Source organism: Falco biarmicus, chromosome 4, assembly GCF_023638135.1.
Source record: "Falco biarmicus isolate bFalBia1 chromosome 4, bFalBia1.pri, whole genome shotgun sequence".
Taxonomy (NCBI): Eukaryota; Metazoa; Chordata; class Aves; order Falconiformes; family Falconidae; genus Falco; species Falco biarmicus.
In genome coordinates, this window is record NC_079291.1 from 93,715,171 (window position 1) to 93,730,225 (window position 15,055).

At 41.7% G+C, this 15,055-nt stretch overlaps 1 protein-coding gene across 13 annotated transcripts in view; it reads left to right on the forward strand.

Annotated features, from left to right (window-relative positions):
* Nucleotides 1-15,055, forward strand: part of FOXP1 (forkhead box P1) — a 391,136-nt gene that overhangs the window by 142,841 nt on the left and 233,240 nt on the right. Inside the window, exon 1 of one of the 13 annotated variants that reach the window (XM_056335168.1) lies at nucleotides 14,833-14,980. The exons of 11 other annotated variants lie outside the window; for them this stretch is intronic. The gene's annotated coding sequence lies outside the window, so the exon portion shown is untranslated. Of the gene's footprint in view, nucleotides 1-14,832; nucleotides 14,981-15,055 lie in introns of those variants that run through there. One more of the 13 variants, XM_056335169.1, reaches the window with a different exon arrangement.

Here is a 15,055-nt window from a genome sequence, read left to right on the forward strand (position 1 = left end):
ATGGAGCCCGTTTTTGACTGCCCACCAACCCGCTGGATTGTTCAGTTTGTGGATGCAGGGATGAGCACCAGGAGAAGGGAGAAGCTGAGAAACGAAAGCTTGGTCTCAAAACCACCGTACAGCACACTGTGCAGCTGCTGCCACAAGAAGGGTTTTAAAACCAAAGCATGGCTTATCCTGGCTAGGTGTGCAATTGTTTTGAACTCGTTCAGTCAAGATTCAGGAGATTATAGAGAAATTTAAAAAAAAAAAAGGGGGGCGGGGGGGAAGATCAATGAAAAGGGTTGAGTAGCTGCTGTGATTAAGAAAAAAGATTACTGTTGATTTATTGATTTGGTCTTCAGCTTGCCATCGCAATCAGGGGTTTTTTTTGGTTAATGTTATTAATATTTATACATTAGTATCACGTGCTAATTAAAATAGGTTGTAATTAAGTCTCTGGGCCTGAAGATATTAGACCCCATGTAGGACAAAGCCTTCGCTTTGCATGTTACTGGAAAGAGAAACTTAAGTCTGAAAATCTGGTGCAAAGCACAGAAAAAGGCATGTTTGCTCATCAATGCAAGAAGCAGATTTTGTGGTCACCCTTCCTGGGACCGTCGGAGAATGATGGTTGTAGAAGGCTGTTGCTAAGCTTTTGAGTTTTGGGGGAAGTCACCCCTGCCAAGCCCACCTTCCCCTGTATGGAGTGAGAAATGTTCCTTAAGCTCATGTTGAAGGTCTCCTTTTTCCTGCAGGGAACTCGGGTTTGGGGCGTTTTTGTCTTCAGGCAGTGTTTCTTGGCGCTGGTGTTTGTCTGCTGTGTCCGGGACTCCTCCAAGTTAGCACGACACCTTGGTGTAGGGTCTTACTCTGCAATGAGCAGCACGAATTATAGGAGCTCTCAAGGTCTCCCCTTTGGTTTGAGGTGAGAATGGGATAGTTGAAGACTTCCCCCCCCCCCCCCCCCCCCCTTTCTGTGTAGAAGGAAATATGAGAACTCATTGTTGTGAAGTGGCAGAACTGAGTCACCAAGGGTTTAGTCAAAGAAGAAACACATCTCATCAGTGCAAACCAGAATACAAAACGTGCTTTCTTCATTACTCGTTATACCACAACGAGAATCAAAATCACTCAAAAATTGTCGTAACAGCTATATGTTGCTTAGATAAAATAGTTTGGAAAGGATAGATTTTGTGGGAATCACTTCTGATTTATGCAATGCAATATGCAAAGCCAACTTGCTGTGATTTTTTTTCCCCAGTTATGTGCAATTATGTTAGATTTAATCAAAGAACTTTGAATTACTTGTGCCATTCCATAGTGCTTGCATGGTACCTCTGGGTGTCGCTGGATGGGTTATGGCCATTTACACGTACTGCTCTTGCAAAGAACACAGTGGGAAAATTAATTTTTAAATTCCTTGTCTATCTGGATGCTTAATATTTAGAGCTGCGCTATGTTCTGTGTTGGTTTTCTGTTTTTTAATATAAATGTTAAGCAATTCTATTTTGCTCTTACAGAGTAAAAAGGTTTACTGTATAGTTTACTGGGAGTGGGGGGCTGAGTTTGACCTATCGTGTCAAACCTGGTCCTTCATCTTCCTTTCCTTCTTCCATATGGGTAGCCAGTGTGGTTGAGATTTGGTCTCGAAATCAGTGTGGTATGTAACACATCACAGCATGTGTTACCCTGCTTCAAAAAACATGCTGTGCCATGATGGTCCAGAGGTCATGGAGCCACCAAACCTGGGCTGGTTGGGGTGATGGGGACAAGTCGATGTGCACGTTAGCTGTCAGCTCTTGGGAGCAGATGAAGCTTTGGGGACAGGCATGAGCAGATGGGAGTAGTTTGGTAACCACATCTTGGAGGAGCCCCACCTTGCTGGCCTCTGCGATGGGCTTTTATGCTCGTGGAGCTGCAGCGAGTGTGTTTTCTTAGTGCAGTTGCTCACAAGCTGCACTTCAGTATTATTAGGGGGGATTTATTAGTTTCTCCTATTTAAGAAGGTTTAATTGGTTCCTGTAATATTTCACATTTTAGGTACAGGAGAAGTACAAAATGGCTCCTGAGTAAAATGGAGCCAGTTTGAAGGGAGAAGCTCTTCTCTGTACCACAAAAAGCCTTTTTAAAAGCAAATAAAGAGGATGGAAAAGTCTTGTCAGTTCTCAATGCCTACCTGAACGGGTTTTTTTATTATTTAGTATAATGACTACCTTGCAGCAGTTGGAGTCATGTATGAATTTTCTCGGTGTGAACCTGTGGGTAAGGCAACGAACGTTACATGAAAAGCTCTTGGCCAGTTCTTTCTGCGTAAGGCGAAACGGTGTTGCCTGTGTTGGTTTGTACTGGGGTCCGTACTGGTGACCCCTCTGCTGGTGTGCTGGTGCAGGGGGCAGAGCTCTCCTGGTAGGCTGGGCATTGGGGGCTTGGCAAGCTTCGCAGCCCCGCAGCAGTCAAAGAATAAAAACACATCCTGTGTTATTTTTCAGAAAGACCCTAACTTTGTGCTTCATCAGTTCAACACATTTGGACTTGAAATGTAGTTAAACTTGCAATGGTTGTGAAAATGTACTCTTTTTAGTAAATCTATGTCTTAGAAAAGACAGCAATTGATATTTAACCATATCAAATAAATAGCTATATAAAAATGAGCTTCCATCCTCCCCACCCCCCACACCCGGAAAAGCAATAGAGCCTATAAAATTTATTTTATTTTTTTTTAATCTTTGCCTGGTTTCTTGCAGCTGCTGGAAAAGTGGCTTTGCATTCACAGAGCTTGGTGCACAAATAAAGGAGTAAATAAAAGGGTTTGCTGACGCAAGCATCGTGAGGTGCGCGCAGCACGTGAGTGGAAAACTGGTCAAACTGGCAAACAAAGCCATGTGCCTGCTTGGGTGTCCGGGGCAAACCTGGGAGGGATGGAAAGCAATAGTGATATTTTTTTTTTCTTTTTTTAGTGTGAATGTTTTAAAACATTGCCGACTGTTAGTGGCAACAAAGTAGTACAGAGGAAGAAAAGCAGAAATAAATTTTGGCTGGAAAGGTGCATCGGAATACAGTAATTATATAAACTTTATTTTTGTTGCCTTTGATGCCAGCATAAGTACGTGGAAACTAATGCACTGCAGAGGACAGGTTTGTGGTTGAAATACACTTGATAGATTTTGACAAATTAAACAGTTGTAAAGATGTTTGGAAGTTTTCCAGATCTTTACTGTTATTTATGTCACTGAACTAAAAAATCAGTGGTTAATTTGCAGTTCTTATAATTTTTATGATACTTATGTTGTTGTAAATTTAGCAGCGTGCGGCATCAGCTCAGCGGGATACATTTTATGTTGTCAGCTACCTTTTGACATCATAATAGATTTCAGTTGCCAAAGCTTCGGGGGAAGAGAGAGAGAGAGAATAAAATGCAAGAGTGTGCTGTGCGAGTGCTTGGATCAAACCCAGGTAGGAGAGGAGCTGGTCTGTGGGACGGCTGCTAAAGCTAGGCTTGGTCCTTGGGGACAGTGAGGATGCTCTGGAGTCCTTGTGCCTGTGGCAATAAATGTGTTTTAAGTAGTAAGGATGGATAAGATGCTGATAGGATTGGGCCCCGCGGTTTTGTTGATGGGCCTTTGAAATCTGGGTGGCTGCTTGTGGCTGATAAACAGCAGCAGTGCTGAGCTCCTCAGGTCTCGTCCCACTGCATGGACTTTCTCCTGACCCTGCATCCCAACAGTGCCCAGCGTGGGCTGTGGCTACAAGGCAGCAGGTTGAGATCTGGTCTTCCAGCAGTTGTCGGGCTCATGTCTGTCTCTGTGTGTAACCTGGTTTTGGAGGTTTATCCACCCCCAAATTACTTCTGCTAGTGACTTTCCCCATATGTGGTGGCCCACAGTGTGTTTCCTGGGTAAATATAAGATTGAGAGAGGCCAAATAAATCTCCAGCGTGACACTGTCAGATGCGGGAGCAGCTTTCGTCCTGCAGAACAGTGTTGACCAAAAAGAGAAAGCTCAATGAGGAGTTTCTTCTCTTGTCTCCTATCCTGGAAGAGGGAGAGACATCTTAAGTTCAGGTGGCTGAAAGAAGTGATTATAGTTGTTTCCCTCTTGGGAGGCTTATTTTAGCGGGTTAAAAATTATGTTTTTAATCTGGGGAGTGAGATCTGCCTCGGGAATATGTGACACTTGAAATGGACTTTTTTATAAAGTGCAGCCATGCCCTTCCCATCTTCTGCTTCTTTCAACATTTGCCCCCTAATCCTGAAAATGTAAGACTTTTGTTAACGGTTGTTTCCTCAGTGTTTGTGGCATTAGCCACGTCTCTCAAGGGCGTTTCATGCGCTCTTTCCACTCTAACGGGATTGTCCGTCGAGTTCAGCTCCAGCACATTGGGGATCCATTCGCACAGATAGCTGATTAAGCTGAACCTTCCTCATCCGTAGGTAATCCCAAAATACGCAAATTGTTAGAGTGAGATTGGTTTTCTGACATTTTTGGGTTTATAATTAAGCGCTTTGTAGTTGTCCTCCCTCTCCACCTCCCTCCTCATCACAGTCTTTAGCCATGCTAACGCCAGGTCTCCCATTCCCTTTTTCTTTCTTGATCATCTTGTTTCTTTTCTTGTCTTTTCCCTTGGAGGTAATTCTGTATTTGACTCTTTCTCTGGGTACTGCTTCAAAGCTGCACGACTTGGAGTAAATTCTGGGCACAAAGAAAATTCATGAAAAGAGCATCATGCTGTTGCTGGGTCTTGCTTGCGAAGAGCACAGTGGCCAATGCTAGCGCAAGTGTGGGTGTGGCGCTGGAGAAAAGGCATGCCTTTACTCTTGACTTATTTTTAGCATCCCCATCTTTTGGCGAAGGAGAGATTGGAGATGAGACAACTGAGAGGGCTTTGCACATTGACAACAAGTTAGATAGTTAGGTGTTGGTGTGAGCACCGAGGAAGGAGCAGGAGCACAGGGTTTGCTCAGGCAGCCGCAGCCCTGCGCAGGTGCTTGCACCACGTTCCTTCAGTGCTCTTCAGGTGGAAGATGCTCCTCTTGCGTGTTGGAAGAACAAGATCACATTTCCATTTTGTTTCGCAGCAGCAGCCTAGTACGTTAGTCTGTGTTCGCTGGCTAGACTTATTCTGGCTAATGTTTGCCAGATTCTTCTATTACATATTAAAATAAGATCTTATGAGTGGGTTTTATTTTTGTGCATGTTTCAAAAAACTAGGCCAGCCCTAACAAGCACATTTTCGTGTTTTTGTTTTTGCATTTTGTCATTTTACATATTGAAAAATGGAATGCAAAAAAAAAAAGTCTGCTAACATCAAAAAGAAATAAAGCTTTGCATTATTCTGCATAAGTGTTAAAATCTGACTGATAGTTTTTATATACAGACTTCATTTTTTATGGTGTTTCCTTTCCCCACCCAAAGAACACAGATACTACAATAAAAATTAATGCTGAACTTGGCCTAAAGAGGGTCATGCAGTGCTTTCGTTACTAATAAATGCGGCAAGATGTAGGTAAAAATAATAGCCAGACATTAATTTGTCGGGGCAGGAACTTCTAAAAGAAAATGCAGACTGTTTCTCCCTCCTTAAATCCAACTATTTTATTATCATAAAGTTTTTATTTTAACCATCAAGCAAGTAGCCCTGTTTGAAGAATTCAGCTTTAAAAAATGTCTTTGTAAATTGAGGTTTTAGGACTACCTATTTGGAGGATGTTCCGTATGATAAATGACCCCTATAAGACAAAAAAAAAAAAAAAAAAAAAAGTAATTTTGCATGTCTGCTTCCTAGGATATGTGATAATAATAAATGAACATTTTATATATCATTATATATATATCATGGCAGAACAAAAATCAGAAGATATATTATTCATTATTCCTGTTACTTTATATTTAAAAAGCAAAGGTTTTTGCTTCTTTGCCAAAACAACAGCTATGAAATATATTTGTAATAATCCCCGCAAACATCAAGGGGGGAGAGATCTTCCAGGTCATTAGCATTGAAGAAAATAGAGATGCTTTTAATTGTATTCATTTGAACATTAATACATTAATGCTGAAATTTAAGTACTGTTGCCATTAAAAATTAAACTGGAGGGGCAGTGTGCAGATCATATGCTTTAGTGTAAGTTGTCAGGTGCAGTGTTTGCGTATTTAGCCTGCCATTCCAACACTAAAATGGATGTTTGAGACCAGATCTGGCTTTCCAGAGGACACTTTTTTTACAGCACCCCCCAGTTCATTTTTGGCAGTAGCATTTCTTTTCATGGATGCTTTTGCACCAACTGAGCAAAAGTTGCACGGATTAAAATCAGAGGCGGGTAAGGAGTAACTTGTTTGCTGTCCTGAAGTCCTCTTGTTCTCCCCGTCCTCCCCCCGCCCCCGTGTCCACAGCTATTTTGCAATATGTAACCACCTCCGAGCACTGCCTGCGGAACTGGAGTAGCTCTGGCACGTAGATTTCCCAGTGGGAGAACTTGTGTGGATGGTAATTTTAATGAGACCTGATTTAAGCAGTAGAATAGATCCATAAAACTAATATAAGCAGACTTTCAAGAGCTCTACTATTTGTCAGGGCAGTGAATTTTAGAGGTGCATCCATCGGCTTGGTAAAGAATATTATAATCTTGAAAACTTAGCCTGTATTAATTCAGATTGTTTCTATGCAAAGTACTATTGAGAACTTCTCAAATCCAGGGCAGGCCAAATATAGACTTATTTATTTTTGAGGCTCAACTTTACATCCAAAAATCATGCTGGAACCACAGGACCTGAAAGCTGTGCTCTATATGAATGAATGCAAAGTCTGTATGAGTGCACGCAGCTGTGCCTCTAAGCTGTGACAAACCCTTTGCTTGGCTTTTTTCCCCTTTGTTTAAGGCCACCGCTTGGCCCATATGTATTTCAACTGCTCCTGTGCTGTCGCACTGAGTTATGTATGGCAGTTAGCATGGGTTTCTTCTGTCCTGCGGGCACAGGTGTGTTACACCCGTCCCAGAACTTGAATCCCGCTTCTAGTAACACACTTGGTCCGTGGCTTTTCTTTTTCATCCTGGTGCTCAGGAGTGTCTCTTGCTGTTGTTGGAAATTGTGTAGTTCTGCTTGGCCTTATTAAACTGTTTTCTTTCCCTCGCTTCCCTCCCCACTCTCTTCCCTCTTTCCTGTTTGTTTGGGGTTTTGTTTATTTTGTCTGTGGCCCCCTGCCCCTTGCTTTTTTCACCGCAGCTATCTCAAATGGCAGTGAGAAAGAGAGCAAGTGGGGAAGACTCAGGCTAGGAGCTCCAGGTGGGAATGGGAAGAGCTGGAGCACGTTGACGGAGGCTGGGGAGACCCAGCAAGCAGCAGAGAGCAAGGGGGAAAGAGAGCAGAAGAGCATCACAGGGGGAGAAGTAAGGGGAAAAAGCGAGGAGGGAGGGGTGGAGGCAGAGGGCAAGGAGAGGGAGGCCAGGGATTCAGCGTGCAGGCTGAGCAGCGGGGTGCTCTGTGCTGCAGGAGGGGGACTCCAGCTCTCCTACCCCCTTCCCAGGCTCAGGCAACCCATTCACTGACTGCAGAAACGCAGGCAGAAAGGAGGTGGCTTCTGCCAGATCCAGCGGTAGCGGTGATGTGCATTTAAACGGGGAAAAAGTTTATTTGCTTTTTCTCGCAGGATATGCTAAGTGATTTTGCAGTTTGAGTGGAGTGGCATTATTGCACTTAGCTCTGCATTTATTAAATAAATTTGTTCTCCAACTCAAGTGTTAAGTGTGTATTATGAAACCTCAGAGCCAATCTTAGTGGTTGCAGTGTGCAAATATTTTTAAAATTATGTAATTAAACAGGGCTTGGGCTTCAATGTCCACTGAAGTGATTTATTAATTGAATGGTTTGATTAAATTTAATGTTATTTTAGTTTATACAGAAAGGGTTGGTATCTGTTTCACAGATAGGGACATCTTGTGGGGCTGTCAGTGATGGTTCAGAGGTCCTTAGGAGGAATCTTTAGCACCCAATTAAATATTAACCAAGAAGATGTGACTCGTTCTTTCTCTGTCCCTGAAACTGTGTTTTGACATCTAAGGCTGGTGATAAAAATTTGCTCGGCAGAATCACTTGCGGTGCACTCTATTTATCACTAGATTATTTCTAAATTAATCACGCTAAAAATCTTTCAATTGTAATTGTGCTGGGGCTCAGTGTTGTACGATGTGCGTAAATAAAAAATGCCCTTTTAATTTCACGTTAGCTGTATCTAGCCGCTGTTGCAGCCGAACTGTATCTGTTTCAGTAGAATGTCATTTTAAAGGTATTGTGGTTACCGAGCGGCAGCTGTGATTGAAAAGTATGTAAACTAATCTTTAGTTGCTCGTGTCATTTTTATATTCTTATGTCAGAACACAAGAAGGCTGCTTTAAATTTGTCTTTCACTGTGTATTAATTTTCAAGTCTAATTTTTCTTGGGTTAAAGCGTATACGGCGTTCTCTACTACACATTACCATTCAGTGCCAAAGTAAATGGCTACTTGTGAAAAAGTACAAAATTAGTTCCTGCTTGATTACTGTAAAATACATATTTATTTTCGTAGGGAGAGTTTTTATTACCAGTGCATAAAGTACAATTATCCTGCATGGTATCGGTGACTTAGAAGATGAAGTAATCAAGCACCATGTATTTATTACTGTGAAGAGCAGTAAGTTTTAGAGCTGTGCATTGCTTTCCCAAAAAGATGAAGAAAGGTACAAGAGGTTTTGGGTTTTTTTGTGGGTTTTTTTTTTGCTTCTTTTTCTTCTAGGCTTGCACTATGCGTTGTTCCTGCGCTTTTAAATGCAGACCATTTAAAATTAAGTCCTCAGTTAATATGTCTGCATAAGAACTTCTTTGTCTCTTGATGCCCAACCATTGAAAATTAAATGCGGTTGTGGATAAGTATTTATTCATACCATACCTCACACCTGATCTTGTGTCAGTATGACATCATCTTTGCCACAAAGATTTCTAGTGGTTTAAAAATGTTCCGTTGTGAAATAAGTGGGAGAGGTAGAAAAGGGGCAAGGAAGGCAACAAAAATAAACTACTAGTGGGATTTGATGTTTTGCCAATTAAAAACAAAATAATAAAAAAAAATCATATTCAGAGGTCCACATGCTGCCTTTGATCCGTACACAGGACTTCCATTTGTGCCGGTGGCTGTTCAGCCCGTGGAGGGAAGGCTGTATATGACTTAATTTGTATGTTGTGGGAAGTACATTTTCCTAGCATGTGGTCTAGCTTACTTGAAGAATCTGAAATGCGTTATAAATGTAAATGCTGTGTTTAAGTAAAACTTCATTATGTTTTGGTGGTTTCCAAAAATGCACAGGATTTGACCTTAAAGTGTTATTTCAAGGTGTTATGATGTATGAGCTAGACTTTGTAGTCTTCTAAATTAAATCTTTGAACATGTTATTATTGTATTTTGGCATCGGCAAGATGTAGTTCTCAGCTATTTTCTGTCACAGCCTTCATTTTTCTAACAAGAGTAACGAGACAGGGCCAGATTCTTCTGTAAGAGGCGTGCGCGGGATGGGGATTACCCTGCGTTAACCATGGTGTAACCAAGGACGGGTCTGCCATTCACATCCAAGTGCAATGTCGCGATGTCTCCTCGTCCATGCCTTGCCATCGGGATGGAGCTGGTGCTCCTGCAGAATCGTGGGTGCAGCCACCACCCACCGCTGCTCCCCTTGACCGCTGCTGAGCCCTGCGTAGGATGTGGTGAAGGGATTTAGCATTTGGATCCAAATCTGGTTCATATATAAAAGGGGTTGTGTTTCTGTTTGGAAAATATGAGCCCCTTTTACGTAGCCCAGGTGTGGATTAGCTCTCTAAACCATTTGCCCATTCCTGTGTTTGTGGGAGACTGTTTTCAATTCTTACAAAGAGGCTGTACAAGTCAAGCCATAGAAACAGCAGAAGCAATCCAAAAATGGATTTTAAAAAAAAAAAATTAACAAAGTGTTTGTGATCTCAGGTTGGTAGTCTGGATGTAGAAGCAGACATAACCGCTATACATACGCTTATTTCCAAAGAAAATAGCTGCAAAACATTTCTGCCTATGCCATGAGCGCTCAGGGCTTGTATTTCTCCTTCCCTATGTAACAACCATAAGTTCGTGCTAGAGCGGGGCAAGAGGGCTGCTGGCTGGGGCACCATCCACGCTGCAGCGTGCACCCCCCCGGGCAGCTCACAGGCACGGGGAGGGTGCCAGCCCGCCGCAGCCATGGGGAGAGGCAGGTTTTGGGCTGGAGTATGTTGTTGTAGAAAAGTGGATTAAGAAGAAGAGCTCTGAGTCAGCGCCTGGGGCCGTGGCCGTCAGTCGCCAAAGCACCGGTGAGAGACCTTCTTTGAAGTGTTGTTTTTGGTACCGGTTTCACGTTGCACGCTCACGGTATGAATCACGATGGTTACGCAGGTGATTTTCCCCCCAGAATGAAGCCAACCCCAAACAATCATGGGGCCGCCCTTTCAGTCACTTTGCCTGGCTGTCTTTCTGCCTGTCCATCCCAGGGTGGTCTTCTACCTCGGGCTTGGGTTGGGAAGGGAGAGAGGCCGTGCAGCCAACACACATTGGAGGCTTATCTTCCATCCATGACCAGGAGCTCTGCATTTTCCTCTTCCACGAGCAGGTTGGCTCCTGGATGGGATGTATCCTGAAATAATTGGTGCAAATACTCAAAATCCTAGATGGAAAAGACATACAGAATACCGCGATTCCCCTGTGTAATTCCTTCCCTGCATCCCAAATAGGGTGCCGTTTACAAATGCATCCAACCTCGAGTTCAAAACTGATCGCTTACCCGTGTTTCTTGAACAGCTAATTTTGCTGGCACATTATTATTCACACTCTGCTATTTTCACACTGTGACAAAAAACTAGAGAGAAGAAGAGATTGAAATTCTGACCGGTACGTTGTCCTGATACCTGAGACGCCGTGTCGATATGAGAGTATCTTTACCACAAGGACTTTCTTGGTGGTTTTAGAAATCCCAGTGTGAATAAGTAGAAAAAGCAGAACTAATAGCTCAAGAAGCATATTTTTTTTTTTCTTAAAGAAATTGATTAACATGCAAATATGTACTGTATGCATATTAAATATCATTTCAAAATGTGATGGGCAGGAAGCATAAGTGATGCCATTTGGTTTTGTGGCATCAGTGTGGGTTGATTAAGGGGGTGGGGATAAATTTTGGGGATTATTGATATAGCATGAGTAGAGCCAGATGGTTGTATTACACATCTTTTGTGTTCTTGTTTGCTTCTTAAAGCAGTTGCAGAATTTTGCCCTGGGCAAAATTTACTCTTTGCTCGTATGTTCCCCTGTGAATTTACTTTTGACAAAGTACTTCACAAAGAGGGGAAACGCTGTGCTTTGTGCCCGCAAACTCATCTCTTCCCTTCACGTTTGTGAAGCCAACAGCCCTCTACTTAAGAAATATTTTGTAACTTGTGAAATAAATTAGCAGTAGGTGCAAGTTCAGTGTGTGTGTGTTGTGTATTGTTACCCCTTGGTATGTGATACTGATTTACAGAGCGTGTCATTTCTTAAATTTTCCTTGCAGTGTTTTAGAGAAGAAACTGGAAATGGCAACCAGTTCGTTTTAATGCGATACTTATGTAGTATTCTTCCATTAAATAAATGTTGTCTTAAAGATTAATGAGCTAATTTTTCCACTACTTTTTTTTTTTTTTAAAAAAACAAGTTTTGAGATTGTGGTGTACCTGATTCTTGTGACCAAAAACACATAGTCTGTGGTATTCAGGTTGAGTGGGAGAAGGTTGTGCTAGGTAGGTGGTTCTTCACTGGGTGTGTGTGACATTTGTTGGAACTGCTTATCACCGGAACCACCGAAATTTACATGCATTTGTTATTTCCCTTTGAAAGCAAATTTTTATTTCCCATAAAAAAAGATGAGTTTTTGTAAAGGCTTTGTAAGAAAGAATTTGTGTCTTATTTGTGCCTACACCAGTTTTCATGGGTGTAACTCCATTGACTCAGCTGAGGTTGCTCCTATTTCATAGTGCTTCTCTAGGCCCCTGGATGACGAGGTCCCTCTACATCTAGCAGTTATAGTGGAAACAGTCGTGCTTGTAAATATGTTTTGCCCTCTGCCTTTCTCCCCGTGTGGAATAGTGTGCTTGCAGAAGGCGAGGGGGCTTGCCTCGCTCACACGGCAAGACTTTATTGGGGACCAATTCATGCAGTTGCTGACTCCGTGGCCCTGCGCCTGCATCCCCTCTCCAGGCAAAGCCGACCCCCGTGTTTTGTCCAGCCTGCAGGCAGCAGCTTTGGGCCCTTTTTTAAGGAACCGGTACTTGATGCAAAAATGGGGAACAGGCAGCTCAGACCCTATTGAAATCTCCAACTAGTTCAGTCACAAGTCTGAGGCCGAAGCGACTTACTTCTCATAATGATGCCATTGTGCTCATCCTATCTGATCAGTTCTTGAAATGTTTTAGTAAGTCTATCTTACAACATTATAAGAAGATAATCAGCTGCCTTAGAAGGTCCCCATCTGGAGTATAGAGTTCTTTTACTGAAAGATGTTTTGCCTTTCTGAGATAGCTCTCGCATTTCATCATCTGTTGTGCAGAGATGAAGTGCATATGAAAAGTCAGTGACTCTGAATCCATCTGTTGTTATTATTTTCCACTGATAATTGGCTTGAACAATGAAATGTCTGTGTCTGTAGCCTTTGAAACTGTACACCCTGTTTATTTTTTGGAGGTCTCGCTCCAGTCCCCCCACCCCCCCTTTTTTTGTTTTATTTTGTGGGTTTTTTTGGTTTGGGTTTGGTTTTTTTTTTTTTTTTTCATTTTTCTCTCAAGCCTATAACTAGTGGAGCTTGCATGAAGATGACATCTTTGACTCTGTGCATCAGTATGTGTCACTCAGCATCTAAAGCTTGCCTGCCAATTTTTGTCAGGGTCCTATGTCTGTTCTGTGTGAGTATAGAGTAGGTTTACAGCAAGAAGACTGGGAGATCCAGAGTTCATAGATATCTTACCTGAAACATAGTATTTATTTCACTTTCTCTATTAAAATATTAATTCAGAGCCCAGTATCTAATACCTATGGAATTAGATGCTACCTGTAATTGTATAATATATTCAGTTGCATCCAGTTTTGCATGATGCAGGGTATTAATATTGGATTCCACTAACAGCAGTTCCATTAGCTTGCTCAACCAGTATGAGATATATATGAGCAGGGAGGCATAACTACCAGCCAGAACTGCCAAAACAGTCATTAGAAGCTCCATTGGGATGGACAAAGGCTTTTACACAGTGATATACTGATTAAATTTTGTACTATGGTTTATTTGCATCAAGGTTAGATCACTATCATCTATGTGAACCGTATTATCTGACACCTTATTTGGAAGGTCATTTCAATGCAAAAATGGTGAATGATACAGGGGCTCTAAAATTTCTTGCAGGATTCTTTTGTTGGAGCGTTTTTATCCTGTTAGGCTTGACTAGCTCATGCTAGCAATTTCATTGTGCTCTAACATGGTGAGTTTATCCAAGGAAAAGTAAAAACTCCATACTGTGCGAGTGCTCAGTGGAACTGCACATGCTTGAACAGCATTAAAACTGTGAGTTATATCCAGTATCCTTTGAAATAATCGGTGGCACATGCTTGAGAATCCAGTAAATGTGTTGCGTCTTTCAAAGGCCAAATCTTCCTGTGTCTGCCTGTGTGTAAGTGCTCTTTCAGAATGAAATTTCGGTGCTGGATGCAGTCGTGTTATCCATGTTACGCTGTAGTCTGGAGCACAAGAGAGTAAGGCAAAGGAGTATAATCTTATTTGTGTTTCAATGGCAATCATTTAATACTGCAAGTTATTAAAAAATAATTAAATTACCAAAACCAACATGTAGCTAGGACTTACAATAAGAGGTCAATGTGATTTGACTCCTTAAGTTAGGAAGGGACACTGGTGAATTCCAATTGCTTTAAAATTGTGCTGCTTCATTCTATTTCTGGAATGGAAGGATAAACGAGACTGAAAAATAATTTATTTCTCTAGAAGCGAGAGTATATCACAGTATATAATTAAGTATATTTGATTATAATAATAATTGCTTAGACATGCTTGGTGGTTATCACAGTCTCTAGTTGTTTGTGGGTTTTTTGACGTAAATATAGTTTGGAGGGGTCATTTTGAGAGTAGTATTTTGAAAATTATCTTTTTAAGGGAAACTTCAGAAATTTCTTCCTTTTCCCCAAATAAACCAGTAAATATGTGTGCATTATGCAGTGATTCATAACAGCTAAAAAAGGTCTGTGTGTGAAATGTCTTTTATATAGTAAACAAAACAGGGACAGTACAAGCAAATTCAGATTCACTCTGTTAACTTAACCAGAAGCCTCTGTATTAATTGTACATCCTCATTAAGAAAAGACCAGGCCAGGAACGTATTGGATTTCAATACAGTTAATGAAAATTAATTTTACAGGTGGTGTTTGGTTGTGTTTCTTCTGCTCTGGCGAAATGGGTGGCTGAGCCAAAGCGGGCATCGCACACGATTCAGCTCTTTGCCAGAGCAATGCTTAGATTAGAAATGAACGTTTGGCGTTGAGTTGTTGGTGCTGTTGTTATTTACTATTATACGAGCAAAGCGTTTAGCGCTATGATTTGATTTGGTTTTGTAGCTCCTATCCCCTTAAACAAGCTGTGTAGCTTGTCAGAGATCAGGACAGGTAGAATGCACAGCAGGCGTCTGATTTGAGCCAGTTACTCATTTGCTGAGTGTTTGTGTTTATGCAAAGGGGCCTCTTCCTGCATATTTAATCTAGAGTAAGGCAGTGGCTTTTGTTGTGTTTAGACCACATACCTTCAGTCCTTCCTTACGCTGCAGCCAGTGTTGAAGCACAGAAAGGCTGGATAGTCAAAAGTGCTTTAGTGTTTTCAAACTCTCAACTTTCTGCAGTTGGTTGGCAATTACTGTACAGCTCTAAGCCTTTTTCTTCCTCATTAATGGGTAAGTTTGCACTCCGGTAGAATAAGATACTTTTGTTTCTGTTCCATTTTATAAATGCACAAAATGTTTGTTTGT